Source organism: Pseudorasbora parva, chromosome 14, assembly GCF_024679245.1.
Source record: "Pseudorasbora parva isolate DD20220531a chromosome 14, ASM2467924v1, whole genome shotgun sequence".
Lineage (NCBI taxonomy): Eukaryota > Metazoa > Chordata > Actinopteri > Cypriniformes > Gobionidae > Pseudorasbora > Pseudorasbora parva.
The window spans coordinates 28,689,104-28,703,473 of record NC_090185.1 but is presented as its reverse complement, the minus strand read 5'-3'; the positions used below and the strand labels follow the sequence as shown (position 1 = coordinate 28,703,473).

General features: G+C 38.8%; 1 protein-coding gene across 3 annotated transcripts in view; it reads right to left on the bottom strand.

The window, feature by feature from the left end:
• The window catches only part of si:dkey-246e1.3 (uncharacterized), a 97,543-nt gene that overhangs the window by 57,543 nt on the left and 25,630 nt on the right, over positions 1-14,370 (bottom strand). The window contains exon 1 of one of the 3 annotated variants that reach the window (XM_067416175.1): positions 6,384-6,672. The exons of the other annotated variants lie outside the window; for them this stretch is intronic. The gene's annotated coding sequence lies outside the window, so the exon portion shown is untranslated. Of the gene's footprint in view, positions 1-6,383; positions 6,673-14,370 lie in introns of those variants that run through there. 3 annotated transcript variants of the gene reach the window in all.

Genomic DNA, 14,370 nt, shown 5'->3' with positions numbered 1-14,370 from the left:
TTATTAACCAATGTCTTTGCTGACCATCAATGGATCCAAATCAACCATACTAATAAGCACAAATGACTTTAGTGAACTTTAGTTAGCTTCTTTTTTTATTTTTTCTTAGGTAAGGGTGTTCTACTTTCCTCACCAGCATCCTATTCTTCTGCAATTCAGAATGGAAGCACAGCTAAGAATTACAGTACAGTACTGTACAGGCATAAATATGCATTTCCTTTAGCCTGAGGCGTATTAAATTTACTTTCGGTGTAAAAGGGCCACTATATTTGCCATAAAAGGGAACTTTTTTATATGTTTTTTTTTTTATTATTAATTATTTCCCCACCAGTCTTTAAAAAAATAAAAAGCCCCCAGAATATTTTGTTGTATGAATATCTGAACATGTAATTAAAAAAAAAAAAAACATTTTTATTCCAGCCTCATTTTTTCCCCCAACATATTGAGCAAAAAGCTTTTTTTATTAAGGACTACATCTGGACCAGATTCAGAATGGTGATCAAAACAGATGTAGTTGATCGAGTCCTTCAACACCCTCAAAGCTTGCACAGTCCTATAGTTTGTCCTGGGTTGACATTTAATTCAGTAACATTAGGCCATTTATATGCTATTTATTGCTGCGATACTGTACTCGTTCAAAAGATGTATAATAGAGCCCCTACATTATAGGAGTGATAACACTGAAAGCCGTAAAAACTCATCAATGGCTGGAAGCGTTCTCTCATAAATGACGAGATAAAGCCAGGCAAAGAGTTAAAAAACAAACAAACAATGTCAGCCCACATGAAAAAAGGTAATGCAAAAGTAATGTAATCCATTACTTTCCTAAAAAGTAACTGACGTAATTGGTTACTTTTTTTAGGGAGTAACGCAATATTGTAACATTACTTTTAAAAGTAACTTTCCCCAACACTGGTCATGGCTAGGGAAAAGAGGTCAACTTGGCATGCCAATTTGCAAATAGAGCTTATGGGAAGTAATTTTAAGTTTTAGCACCATGTCATGTCGAAAAATACGTCATTTCATGTTGCATTTTATTGGCTAGTCAGTAGACGTAGGTTGTAAACACACTGTGAGATGATCATGCTAAATCTCTGGCACTGTTAGAAAATTATCGCAGGCTGTCTTTGATCATGACAATGGCCGTCTTTGAACCTCTCTCACTTTACGATCCAGGACCAAAGTTTAGGAGCCATGACCACAGAAATCGATTGGCCATCTTTCGTCTGGGACAGCCTAAAATGGCACAACTTGTACTGGGCATTAAGTGTGATGTTCAAGCAGAACAGCAAATGCTGAGGGTGACACTTTGGATGGGACCTTGGTCTAACTAACTATGAGCAACAAACCAGCTACCAACTGTTTTGAACTGTGACATTCCCACTTCTCCTCTCCATCCCCCCTTCTTTTTTCAGTTTTATTCCCTGTCGTCTTCTCAGTAGGAGCATTCCTGCAGATTTAATGACACTTGTCATGAGACAGTGGGTCAGGGAGGGTTAGAAGGACATTTTTGTGATGAAAGTCAGGATTGAGAGAGACAGGGGGATGGGGTCAGTGGTCAATCTAGCCCTGCACTCTGGCCTCTGTCACCCCCTTCTCCACACCGTTGAGTTTATCTGTCAGCAGATGGCTCACCCACCCGCATACTGTTGATTCAGGCAAAGACACAAAACAAACGGAGAATTCACCTCGGGCTTAGACCTGCTCACCCGTATCCAAAACTGAATGTGTCATTCACCTACAGCTCCCAAAGGGCACCCTAAAGCCTCCTGCCATGTCCACGCTTTGGTGACATATTGTCGCATGGGCTGCTGGGTAGTAGACTAATGTAAGTTACACACCAATTTGGGATTTGTTAGGGTGGTTTAGGGTGATTGGGAGCACCCTTTTTGAACCATCAAATGACAAATGAGACACCCTACATGGATTTTACAGATGCAAGTCCACATTTAGCGCTTAATTTGGGAAAGGGTCCACATCTTTGGTCCTATTCCAAATTCCACATTTGCGGTATTCTTCTTGATACTCGTTGATGTTGTTATGCAGTCCAATCCTTACTCTGGAGGACCCTTTTTTGGATAGTGTTGGAGCTAAACTGGCCTGGCCTAAACTCTTCCTGGCCTGGAAGTTTCTAGTGATCCTGAAGACCCTGATTAGCTGGTTCAGGTGTGTTTAATTAGAGCTGGGGCTAAACTCTGCTGGAAGGTGGCCCTCCAGGAACCGAATTGGACACCCGTGATGTAGGCTAATGTATAAAGGGCATTCGTTCCTAGAACTAATGGCGAAATACCCACTTTTTGGCATGTTCGCGCCACAGGAACTGGGAACGATTTTAGTTCTAGGAACTCCTTTTAGGGAACTAAATTATCAACTACTTCAGAGTAGGGTCTAACCCAGCACAATAGTACTACCAGTGGCACAAGTGTACATTGATTGTCTGAACGCACATGAAACATTAGCCCCCCGCCATAAAAAAAAGCCTATATATTTTCCACAAACTCTATGAACGTGGAAAACAGTGATAGATGAACCTCTCAACCTTTACGCCAAGGAGAAAATCCAACGTGACTTTGAGGGGCCAAGCGAAATATGATTATGTTTTGCTACTCGGCTATCAACATTGGGCATCTACTACACAACAAATGCTAATACTTTTTCATAAACTGTCAACTTTCTTGGTATTACAGTTCTATCTAATAACGCATTTGACAGGACTGTTAAACAGTAAACTAATGAAATTGAAGACGGTGAATAGGAGCGCTGTGTGCTCAAGCTCTGGTGTTCTTTGTTTGAAAAAGAAACCAACAACAAGTGCGACTTACATCACTTCAGAGCTCCTACTGCTGTTGTGAATGCAACCAAGAAAATGTCTCTAGGGGAACATTTAGTTCTCAGGGACTCACCCTGGTAGCCATTTCCTATAACCCGATCAGCAAAAAAGGATGTGTTGAGACCCCCTCTGAACCATGGATGTGCTTACGAGAAGGCCAACAAAATCCACATCCTACAATCAAATCCTACAGTTCTAGGGCCAGTTGAGTAAGATCACTAATGATTATCAATATAAGATCTCATCATGATAAACAGGATGTGGCCAATACAAGAAATGAGGCAGCTCTCTTGTGACCAGAACACTGCCAGAGAAACGAATCATGGAAACAGTAACCTGATGGGCACAGCCAAGGTCACCATTAGCAGCTATTTTAGGGCTAACTTTATCTCTGTCATAGTTACACGCTCCAGGGATTAATGAGGACTAATCTGGCCTTGGATGGAAGGAAAAAGGAGCCAGTTTGTTTTTAGATGCAGGGGAAGGAGTGGGAATTATTGCTGCATGGGTCAGTTACACACAAGACCAATGAGGAGCCTTCGTTTGAATGAGCGCCAAGTTATCTACTATGGTGAAATAAACACCTAAAAATGATGTCTGGACTTTCGGATGCCTATGTTTCGCTGAAATAGCTTGGGAAAATGGACCGATACTCTAAGGATGCATAACTCATGTTTACCGACTGAAGAGAAAATCAATTAGAGGGGAATCTTTGCCTGGATGGATGGTAGTTTACCTCACAGAGTTCAAGTATGCCAACCTCTACATCTCCTTTAGGGAAGAGATAACTCTCTGTTCAGCTCCAGAAAAAAACGTGGGGGACAAGGAATATCACTCAAAGGGCTCATAAAATAGGATGTAAGTAGCTGAGTAAGGAATTTAGAAGGGAAAAATGCTCTCTTTCTTCAGTGTCCCATTTCCCAAATGTGTTTCACATGAGATGTACAGTAAGTTATAAAAACTTTGATGACAATTGTATAAAAAGAGCAATTGTGACATTATTTAATCACCTCCTTGTCGTTTCAAACCGATGTGACTTAATTTCTGAGGGACACAGAAGGCGACATTTTTAAGAATGGCACTGGCTGCTATTTTCCATGCAATTAGTTCATATGGTTAAAGTCCAAATTGGAAGTTTTTTGGTTTTCAGTATGTTCGCCTTACTGTTATCTATAATCTAGTGTGCTCCAAAACAATGACAGAAGTCACATTTAGAAGATATAAGAGTTCAAAACGTACAGTCTCTCACTTTCGCCAATATGGATCAATGATTTTTATGACATCACTCTGCACTTTAGCTTTTCATCAGATTTTCTGTCCAATCAAATGCTCTCTAGAATCTGAAGCAACCCGCCCCCTACATTATAAACAGCTAAAACGGGCACTTGTTCACACATTTATTATTTTCTACATGATGAACAGCACAATATAGTGCACTAGATACGGCTATACTATAGCAGACAGTGTAAACATGCTTTCCATTGGGGTGAATGAAGTCTGTTTTCACATTAGTGTCAAGCAAGCCGCCACAGCACACAAGAGTCTCCTCCGGTCCAGACACAATAGCATAGAGCTGATAATATGCGCGAGACGCCGCGGACCACAAAACATATCAGACTCATTTGATTTCTGCACAGAATTATATTTTAAAGTGATATGGAGGAGATTAGGAGGAGAAACTGTTAGAGATTAGGAGGAAACTGAGGCTTTACGTAGTTTAACAGCTCTGGCCGAGCTGTGATATAAACAAAACGCTATTGGCTATTTAAAAAAAGGAAAGGAGCTGATCGATATGTCCTGCCCCATCTTCCTGTTTCAGAGGAAATTACATCAAAACACATTTTATACTGCTCCGCATTTCAAGGCACTTCATTCATCAAGTGGACCTTTAAAGCTGAAGCTTTCAAGACTCATAAAAGCAGCAAAAGCACTATAAACGTAGTCTATATAACTCATACAATATGTTCTAAGACTTCTAGATATGACGGTGAATAAATAATGATGTAATTTTCACTTTTAGGTGAACTCATACTTTAAAGGGCAAGAATTTGTCTGAAGTATACTGACGTAATTTAAAATTACAGACAGGATCTATAATGGTATGTCCTGCTGAGCCTCTTGTGTTTCTCTTGTTGGTTTTACTTTGTTGGTTTCCAATGAAGCAACCACTTCACCATCTGCTTCTGCATTCAGAGGAACTTGAGCCCTGAAGTCTGACCCTACAGCCTGGGATGTGGGGTTGAAGAGGACATTGCTGGACAATGATTAGGCCAAGTGACCTTCTCTCACTTCAAAAAAAAAAAAAAAAAAAGCCCCAGCACAAACAGCCTGCACTCATCTGCTAATGGCCTCACCCTCTGTTACTAGAGGAAAAAGCCCTAGCCAGTGCTTGTTCATCAAACCGTATCCAAGACTCGCAGGAAAATTCAAAACAACAGATTAGAGGAATTCATGCAAACAATGGCGAATAAAAAATGTTTATGCAAACTAGCGAAAACAGCCTCACTGGAGACACATTTGACAAGACCTCAGAGATACCGCGGGTCTACAGACAGAGACAAAAGAAGTGTGGGAGATGCAGAAGTACAATAGCATGTTTAAAAAAACAACAATAATCCTTTTAAATATGCTGGCATGATTTGCTTCTCCTAATGAGGAAACAATCGGTCAGTACGAATGGATGAGAACAAATAGTCTTTATCTCAATCTGTTACTAAACATCTGTTTGGAACAGAGTAGGGGAATCTAAACATTAAAGGCATAGTTCACCCCAAAATGAAAATTATCCCATAATTTACTCACCCTCAAGCCATTCTAAGTGTATATGACTTTAAAAGGGTAGTATAATGGGAATAACGGCGCTCCTAAGTCCAAAAACGTAAAAGATTATCCATACAACACCAGGGAGTTAATAAAGACCTTCTGAAGCGAAGCCATGCGTTTGTTTAAGACAAATATCCATATTTAAAACTTTAATCCATATTTGAAAAGAAAATAACTAGCCTCCGACAGACGGCCTACTCAAGTCGGCAAAATATTAACCCCTGACGCGATACATGCTGCAGGAGTATCGCAAGCTTGGAGGCCTCTCGCGGATAGGACTGGGGAACAAACTCAAGCGCCTCTTCCCTTTTATCAAAATCCTCCAGCATTTCTCTTTTAAAATTCTCGTTTTAGACTTCTTAGAATTCGTGACCGGTGTTTTGTTTTGCTCAATCCTTAATGCTTCCCCGTTTGTCAATGCGTCATACATTGCGTCAGAAGTTACTCTTGCAGCAAATCATTTTGTGTAGGCGTCTGCCAGAAGCTAGATATTTTAGTTTATAAAGTTTTAAATATGGATATTTTTCTTACAAAAAAACATTCAGAAGGCAATAGATGGATGGATGGATGGATGGATGGATGGATGGATGGATGGATGGATGGATGGATGTAAAACGATCCTTAAATATCTTCAAAATATTATATATGAATAAAATGCATACAAAATGTTTAAACAGACTTAAAATATAACTTTACATATAAGACGAAATTCAAAACGACGAGTCTTTACCTTAGTTAGACTGAGAGTTTTATAGTTGCTTTGACCATCTGGGATCCATCTTTAAAGCAGCCTCAATCAGACATAAATCACTCCTCTTGTTATCCGGCTGTCGGATCAGGAGTGGATCATGTTTTCAGTGTTCTCTCAGAAATGTAGGGTGTTGAGAGGGTGACACTTTAACGATGCTTATAAGTGCCCATTACACAAAAAAATGGATTGAGACCCAGCCAGCATCAGTTAAATTACCAACAGATCCAGAGTCACAAAAGTAAACGGTGTTCAACATAGAAAAATAGCTCTAGGCAGGAACAGAATGATTACATCCAAACTCAATTAGAGTAATTTGACAGCATCATTCTTCAGTATTTTGGAGTCATTAACATCTTTTCTTAAGAATTTATACATCTACTAAAAACACAACATATAGCTAAGTGCACACCTCACAGAATGCATATCAGTGCAAATCAACACCTAAAATACAAAATGGCTGCCATGTTTTGAAGAGCAAGAAAGTGTTGCTTTGTGTTAATATGTGAAATATTAAGTCTAAAACAGCACCAAAATCACAGCAATAAGCATACAGTGCATTTTTATGCTATTTAATTTGAAGAATAGCTGGTTTAAATCTCAGACAATTTTGGTTTGATTCACAATTTGATGCTGCTTAAAGGCATCTCACTGTTCTGTTCAGACAAAACGGACACCTTAAACATCTTTTTCATCTAAATCAAGTGCCATGATTGTCCATAATTACGCATGTAATGCGGCTAAGGGTTAAATGACTAAAGCGTTGTACAGACCACTTGCCGTGTCATGAGGAGAGGAAGAGAAGCAGTCGTGATTGTGTTCAGACTCAGAGTTCTGCTCTAATGAACATGCAGCACCTGCTTTCAATTGCAGCTTCTTGGCTGAGCAGGATGAAGTTCCTCCTCCCCGATTATATCACATAAATGTGCTTTTAATACGTCTGTCCTCCATTTCAGCGCTGAGAGGGAAATGTAATACTCTGTAATGAGCCTCATTTTTCTTTGCTTGATAAAAGAGGAAAGACAAAGCGCTTCAGCTCAGAGGTGCATGAGTCCTTATGGGCACAAATAAGTTTAATAGGAAGTTTTCATTTCATGCATTATTAACCTAGCTATGTCAACAACATCATAATATTAGTTATCTTATATTATACACAGATCAGGCATAACATAATGACCACTGACAGGTGATCCTGTTAGTGTGGGGGATATATTAGGCATCAAGTGAACATTTTGTCCTCGAAGTTGATGTGTTAGAAGCAGATGATGAGCAAGTTTGACATGGGCCAAATTGTGATGGCTAGACAACTGGGTCAGAGCATCTCCAAAACTGCAGCTGTTGTGGGGTGTTCCCGGTCTGCAGTGGTCAGTATCTAACAAAAGTGGTCCAAGGAAGGAACAGTGGTGAACCGGTGACAGGGTCATGGGCGGCCAAGGCTCATTGATGCACGTGGGGAGTGAAGGCTGGCCCATGTGATCCGATCAAACAGATGAGCTACTGAAGCTCAAATTGCTCAAGACTATATGCTCAAGTATGCTGGTTCTGATAGAAAGGTGTAAGAATACACAGTGCATCGCAGTTTGTTGCGTATGGGGCTGCAAAACCACAATTGAAAGCAGCAACAGTGGGCACATGAGCATCAGAACTGGACCACTGAGGAATGGAAGAAGGTAGGCTGGTCTGATGAATCATGTTTTCTTTTACATCACGTGGATGGAGAGAAGTTTGTGATCTCCAGATGTTTGTGCGTCACTTACCTGGGGAATCCATGGCACCAGGATGCACTATGGGAAGAAGGCAAGGCGGTAGAGACAGTGTGATGCTTTGGGCAATGTTCTGCTGGGAAACCTTGGGTCCTGCCATCCATGTGGATGTTACATTAATACGTACCACCTACTTAAGCATTGTTGAAGACCATGTACACCCTTTTCTGGTGGATGTGACCTCTTTCAGCAGGATATTGTGCCCTGCCACAAAGCAAAAATGGTTCAGGAACGGTTTGAGGAGCACAACAACGAGTTTGAGGTATTGAATTGGCCTCCAAATTCCCCAGATCTCAATCTAATCGAGCATCTGTGGGATGTGCTGATCAAACAAGACTGATCCATAGAGGTCCCACCTCACAACTTACAGGTCTTAAAGGATCTGCTGCTAACATATTGGCGCCAGTTACCACAGCACTCCTTCAGGAGTCTAGTGGAGTCCATGCCTCGACGGGTCAGGGCTGTTATGGCAGCAAAAGGGGGACCAACACAATATTAGGACAATGTTATGCCTGATTGGTGTATTATATAATATTATGCATTAGTTTTTGATACATTTTGTTGACATTTTTTATTATAAATTTATAATATAATATAATAGAGATTAGTATTTTTTCCTACATTTTTTGACAGTTTTACTAAATTTGGAATAGAATAAAATAGAAAAAGTTTCAGATGTGTTTACTTTTATATTATAAATTTAGGTATAATAAAATACTCTGTTCATGCATATTTGCTTTGCATTCATCAACATTAAAAATGCAACGCTTTGCATGTACCCTGTTCGTCCTCCATTTTCTAATGTTATCTTGGATTGTGCAACCTCCTACTCAGCATTTAAAATTGCTGTCAATTAAAACTCTGGTTGCTACGTTTCCACCAACAACAAGCAAAACACGGGCCGAGATGTGCGCTTGCCCTGCTGGAGAACTCAATCTAAAGTCATGCGCCCTGTCTCGGCCTGACACGATCTTTACTGACTGTCAGTCAAGAGGGAATCTCAGGACAACATTCCCCAAATTATTTACTCAAATCCCTTCATTCTCACTGATGGCCAATGATCAGCTAATTTAGTGTCACTTATTTGTCACATAAGATTTATGTTCTTTCTATGGCTCAGATTTATAAGATCTTTGATGACCAACCCAAACCCTGTATTACTGAGATCTATAAAACCTGGAGAAAGTAATCAGAAGCAGCATTAACTTCTTGAGCAATTTGAGCTACAGTAACTCATCTGTTGGATCGGACCGCACTGGCCAGCCTTCGCTCCTCACATGCATCAATGAGCCATGACCCGGTCACCACTGTTCTTTCCTTGGACCACTTTTGATAGATACTGACCACTGCAGACTGGGGACACCCCACAAGAGCTGCAGTTTTGGAGATGATCTGGCCCAGTCATCTAGCCATCACAATTTGACCCTTGTCAAACTCGCTCAAAAGCTGACAGGTCATGCTAACCAGCCAAAATTTTGACCTTACTGCATTTCAGCCTTACTACTTTAAACAAGCAAACAATGAGCCCTATCTGCCCCCGACATCAGGATCCATGGAGATGGGGCAAAATTCAAAATATGCACTTGACAAATATGGCTGTCTGAAGAATGGAAGTGTGGGGTGGGAGTTTCTGAGGCAGAGCGTTTACGTCTTTTGTTTTATAGAAAGAAGAAAAAAACGCTTATTGAGGAGCTGCCAGAATCCTACACACAATGCTGCAAAGTAAACGTCTCTCCATCATGTAAAGGATCTTTTTTTCTCCCTCACAAGCAGCGTTTCAAAGAAACTTTAAAGAAAAGATCCATTAAGCACTTAAAGAAAAAAAAGCCAGAAATAATGTATTCAAACCTGGTTTGCTGGCTTTCTTCTCACTGATATATGGGAATGATCAGATCTTGTTGCAAAAACGCACTGGAATTTGGCTCCAACTCTCCAATGATTCATTAACTGATTCACTAGGAAAAATCCAACATGTCATGGCTTTTCAGGCTTTTTATCACATAAAACTATTTCAGAAGTCTTATAATATAGAACTGTATGGACAATTATTTTTTATAATAAAGAGCAGGAACCTGTTGCCTTAAAATGATTACATACATAAATCATGTGTAATTGCAAAAAATAAGTTATGTAGAATTGCCAAGTTCAAATAACTTAATTTTTTCAATTACGCATGATTACGTGAGGAAATGTACTCACTTTTTTAAGTTAAGCCAAATGATGACTTTTTACAGTGAAGTTTCAAAGATTTAGTCGATATCTATTGTAATTGGATGGAAAAGAGGAACACAAAATAAGATATTTTGACAAATGATTCAAATGTTTTTGTCCATTTAATGAAAGTAAATGGGGTCCAAAACAAGACTGGACTGCATATGGACAAAATAACAGAGACAGATCTATGTGTTCCACAAGAAGAAAGTCATACAGGTTTGGAATGGAATTACGGTAAGTATACGATGACAGAATTTTAATGCGCATTAAGCATTAAAACACAGTGCAGTGCAAATGCAGCCCAGAAGTCTTAACACATTTTCCTTTGGCTCCCACACGTTTGTTACTCAAAAGAGTAATAAAGAAGCGAGAAAGCAGATTGAACTTAGACAGAAGTGTTCTCTTTTGTTCAGGGCTGATCCTTGTAAACCTGGTCGGGCTGAAGCGATTAGACCTGGTCTATAGGGGGTCTCTGTGTGCAGACTTGACAGGAACCAGCTGAGACTCCAGGAGAAGTGTTAAACTGATAACTACCCCAACACCGAGACCCCCCGGCACACACTGTTTACACAGGATGGACTTTCCCTTATCTCCTCTGCATCTGATATCTACTTTAAATACTGGAAATATCGACATGCCAGTTCTTTTTCCACATTCACTCGAGCTAACATTCGTGCCACTTTTGTTTTTTCATTTCCTTGCCTTGTTTTTAGAGCAGAACCTGCCGTAGCACATTGTAAAAAGTGAAAATGTTGCTTGAAGAGCAATTTTTACCTAATCAGACTTTTTTTTGCAACCCAATGCAATCTGGTGGATTTAGCTGTATTAAATAATATTTTGAAAATAATAAAATTTATAGAATTATAGCCTGTATGGATAATTATATAAGAACATATTTAAATTTATGGTGTATATACACTGATTTATATAAATATATATATATATATATATATATATATATATATATATATATATATATATATATATATAGTCCCTGATAAAAGTCTTGTCGCTTATCTATTTTGTAGAAATACCTGATATTAACCTGACTTTTAATTAATCAATTGGTGTTAGAAATAGCTCATATGAAAAGCTTAAACCCTCCCAAATGATGATTAATGTACTGAAATAAATGATTTTCATAGAAAAAAATATTTATAATTTAATCAAGACAGAAAGGTCAAATTTTGGCAAGACAAAAGTTGTCGCCTACACAGAAACTGAACAAATTTACTCCAAATACAAAATTATGTCAGCAAATTAAGTTGTGGTGCTGTGAGATACAAATGTAATATCTTGTATGACTTCCATGAGCTTGAAGGACTGCATCCATGCGGTTTGGCAAGGATTCGTACAATTTATTGATGAAGTCAGGGCCGTTTCTAGCCTTCTGGCACCCTAGGCAAGATTCATATCTTGCACCCCCCCCCCCCCCCCCCCCTCTTTTTTTTAAAACTATAACTTATACAGCAAATATGACGTCCTTATTTCATGGTCATATTGTACATGCTTTAATCCAATAATGTAGCCAGGTTTATCACCACAGAGATCCCAAATGTTAGGGGGGTTCGGGGGCATGGTCCACCGAGAAAATTTGGATTTCTATAAACTACATATGTGTATTTTAGGATGTTCTGAAGGCCAAAAATTTTGATAACAACAGCTTGAAAACCATGGCACTCGGCGCCACTGCGGATTGAAGAACACAGTGACACAAAGACTAAAAGACGGGACGAAGCCATGGCCGAAGCCTTGCGCCAGTTTCATATGTTTTAAAGGTTAATCACATTTTTTTAGGGGGGGGCTGAGGCATAAGTTCATAAAAAAGAACTTATCGAACTTAATTTAGTATCAATTCATATGTAGTATATAGCTTACTGTACATAATAAGGAAACATTAGTTTGTCTTAGCACTATTTTAGCACTATTTTAAACGTTTCTTGGGTCAATTTAAATGTGCTCACATTCATTAATATTCACTTGTGTGTGCTTATATAAGTATCATTATTCATTTAAAATATTAGGATAATAAGTCCTAATATGATGCATAAGTTATTAACGTTTTAAAATGTCACATTTAAAGAAATCTAGTGTTTGATAATATCTAAATATTTGTTCAAATGGAAGACTAGATTAGATACATGTATATTTATTAAAAAGCCATAAGGCAACTGTAATGGCATTACAAATTAACATTATTATTTTTTAAGCAACAAAATTAATCTAATTTACCTCTTTGAATTGGAATTCTCTATTTTAACATTAATTAGGCTACTACACAAATTGAAATATAAATAATAATAAAAAATATTAGAAAAAATATATTTTAAGTGGTCATTAGGCTACTTGAAATAATTATTGCACAAATAGTGGCCTATTTAGTAGCCTATAGATCTCTTCAAAATATTCAATAAACATTATAAAACTAAAATATAGAACACTTATTTAATTAAAAAATAGTAACGGTGTATGGTCACATTTGTCATCTATGAGTGTGACCAATTAGTAAGGAATACCTGAGGGCTAAACTACAAGAATAACATTAATGTTAACAATGTTGCATCTCTATCACTATCCATAATAAAACAATCCTATGAATATGGCTGACTTAATAATAAATGTACAAGCTGTACTGTTTACTAAAACTTGCTGCTAACATCTGTATAGTGAAGCTGTTGTGTATCCGCTTAAGCCATTCAAATGCATTGACACCGCACTGGAACTATTGAGCGCTCCATGAGCCACGTGACTGCACGCGCCGCCGGGAGATGAGAGCATGTTGCAACTCCGCTTTTCAATGCCTCTGGCTTTAACATTAGCGCCAAAACGCTATTCATTGTTTAAATTTCGCATTACAACTTAATAATAATAATAATAATAATAATAATAATAATAAATGCTATAGTCCTAGCTTTGTTTAATATAAAAAGCAGGTTTGGCAATTTGGCGTTAGATGAAGTTGGGCAGCGTGAGAGCGTGACACCAAACCTGAAAGCGTGTGTGTCACGCCAAATGCGTGAGAGTTGCCAACCCTGCTAAAGCACGGATGACGACGTTCCCTGCCGCCCTCTACATGATCTCATTTCATTACAGCTGCGCCACTATCACCATGGCGACTTCACTCCAATAATCGCAACTAATCATAATGCCTCGAAATTGCAAAAGTACGAAATATTAATAATAAAATGTATATGAAATAACTAAAGAATCGTGTTGGGGCGGGGGCTCACTGGCGCCCCCCAGCTGTTGGCGCCCTAGGCGACTGCCTAGTTTGCCAATGCCTAGAAACGGCACTGGATGAAGTCATCAGGAATAGTCTGTAACTTTTTTGGGTTAAAAATTATCCAAAATAAACTTTTCAGCAAGTACATAACCAGCCAGTGTTCAAAACTATCTGCTTACCGTAGCTCAATTTACAGCAGAAAGCTTGTAATAATATTTTTAATTCCAGTGGTACCCGGGAAATTCAAGCATATGTTTGCGTCATTACGTCACATCTGTACACATAAAGAAGGAGTCCCGGTTAGCAGGCTATCGCATGAGAGGAGTGGAGATAGCCTTTTCTCACACCACTTGATATAATTAAACTTATCAATTTAATGGCGGATCCAAAAAGGTTCAAACGACAGTCACCAGTGACAACTGGAGATCCATCCGTTGTAAAATACAAAAGACTTCGGACTTAGGAGTGAAAAAAAGACACTTCACCCAGGCGATGCGAAAACAAGGATAATTAAAGGTGGCGTGAACTCCGTGTTTTGAAGGGTTTTTTCAGCTTTTTTTCTCCTGAACAGGTAAGACATTTCAATGGTTGAATTAGGCTATGTAACAGTAGCACACCTGTTCGCTTAATTCCTGCAGTTAAGGAGTTTTCCTTTGTTGTGCCTTTCTCGTTTTGCTATGTGCATTATAGTAACATCAGTTATTTTGTGCTTGCTATGAGAGGGAGCTTCACCCCTACTCCACATTAATGTGTTGATATATAACGATTA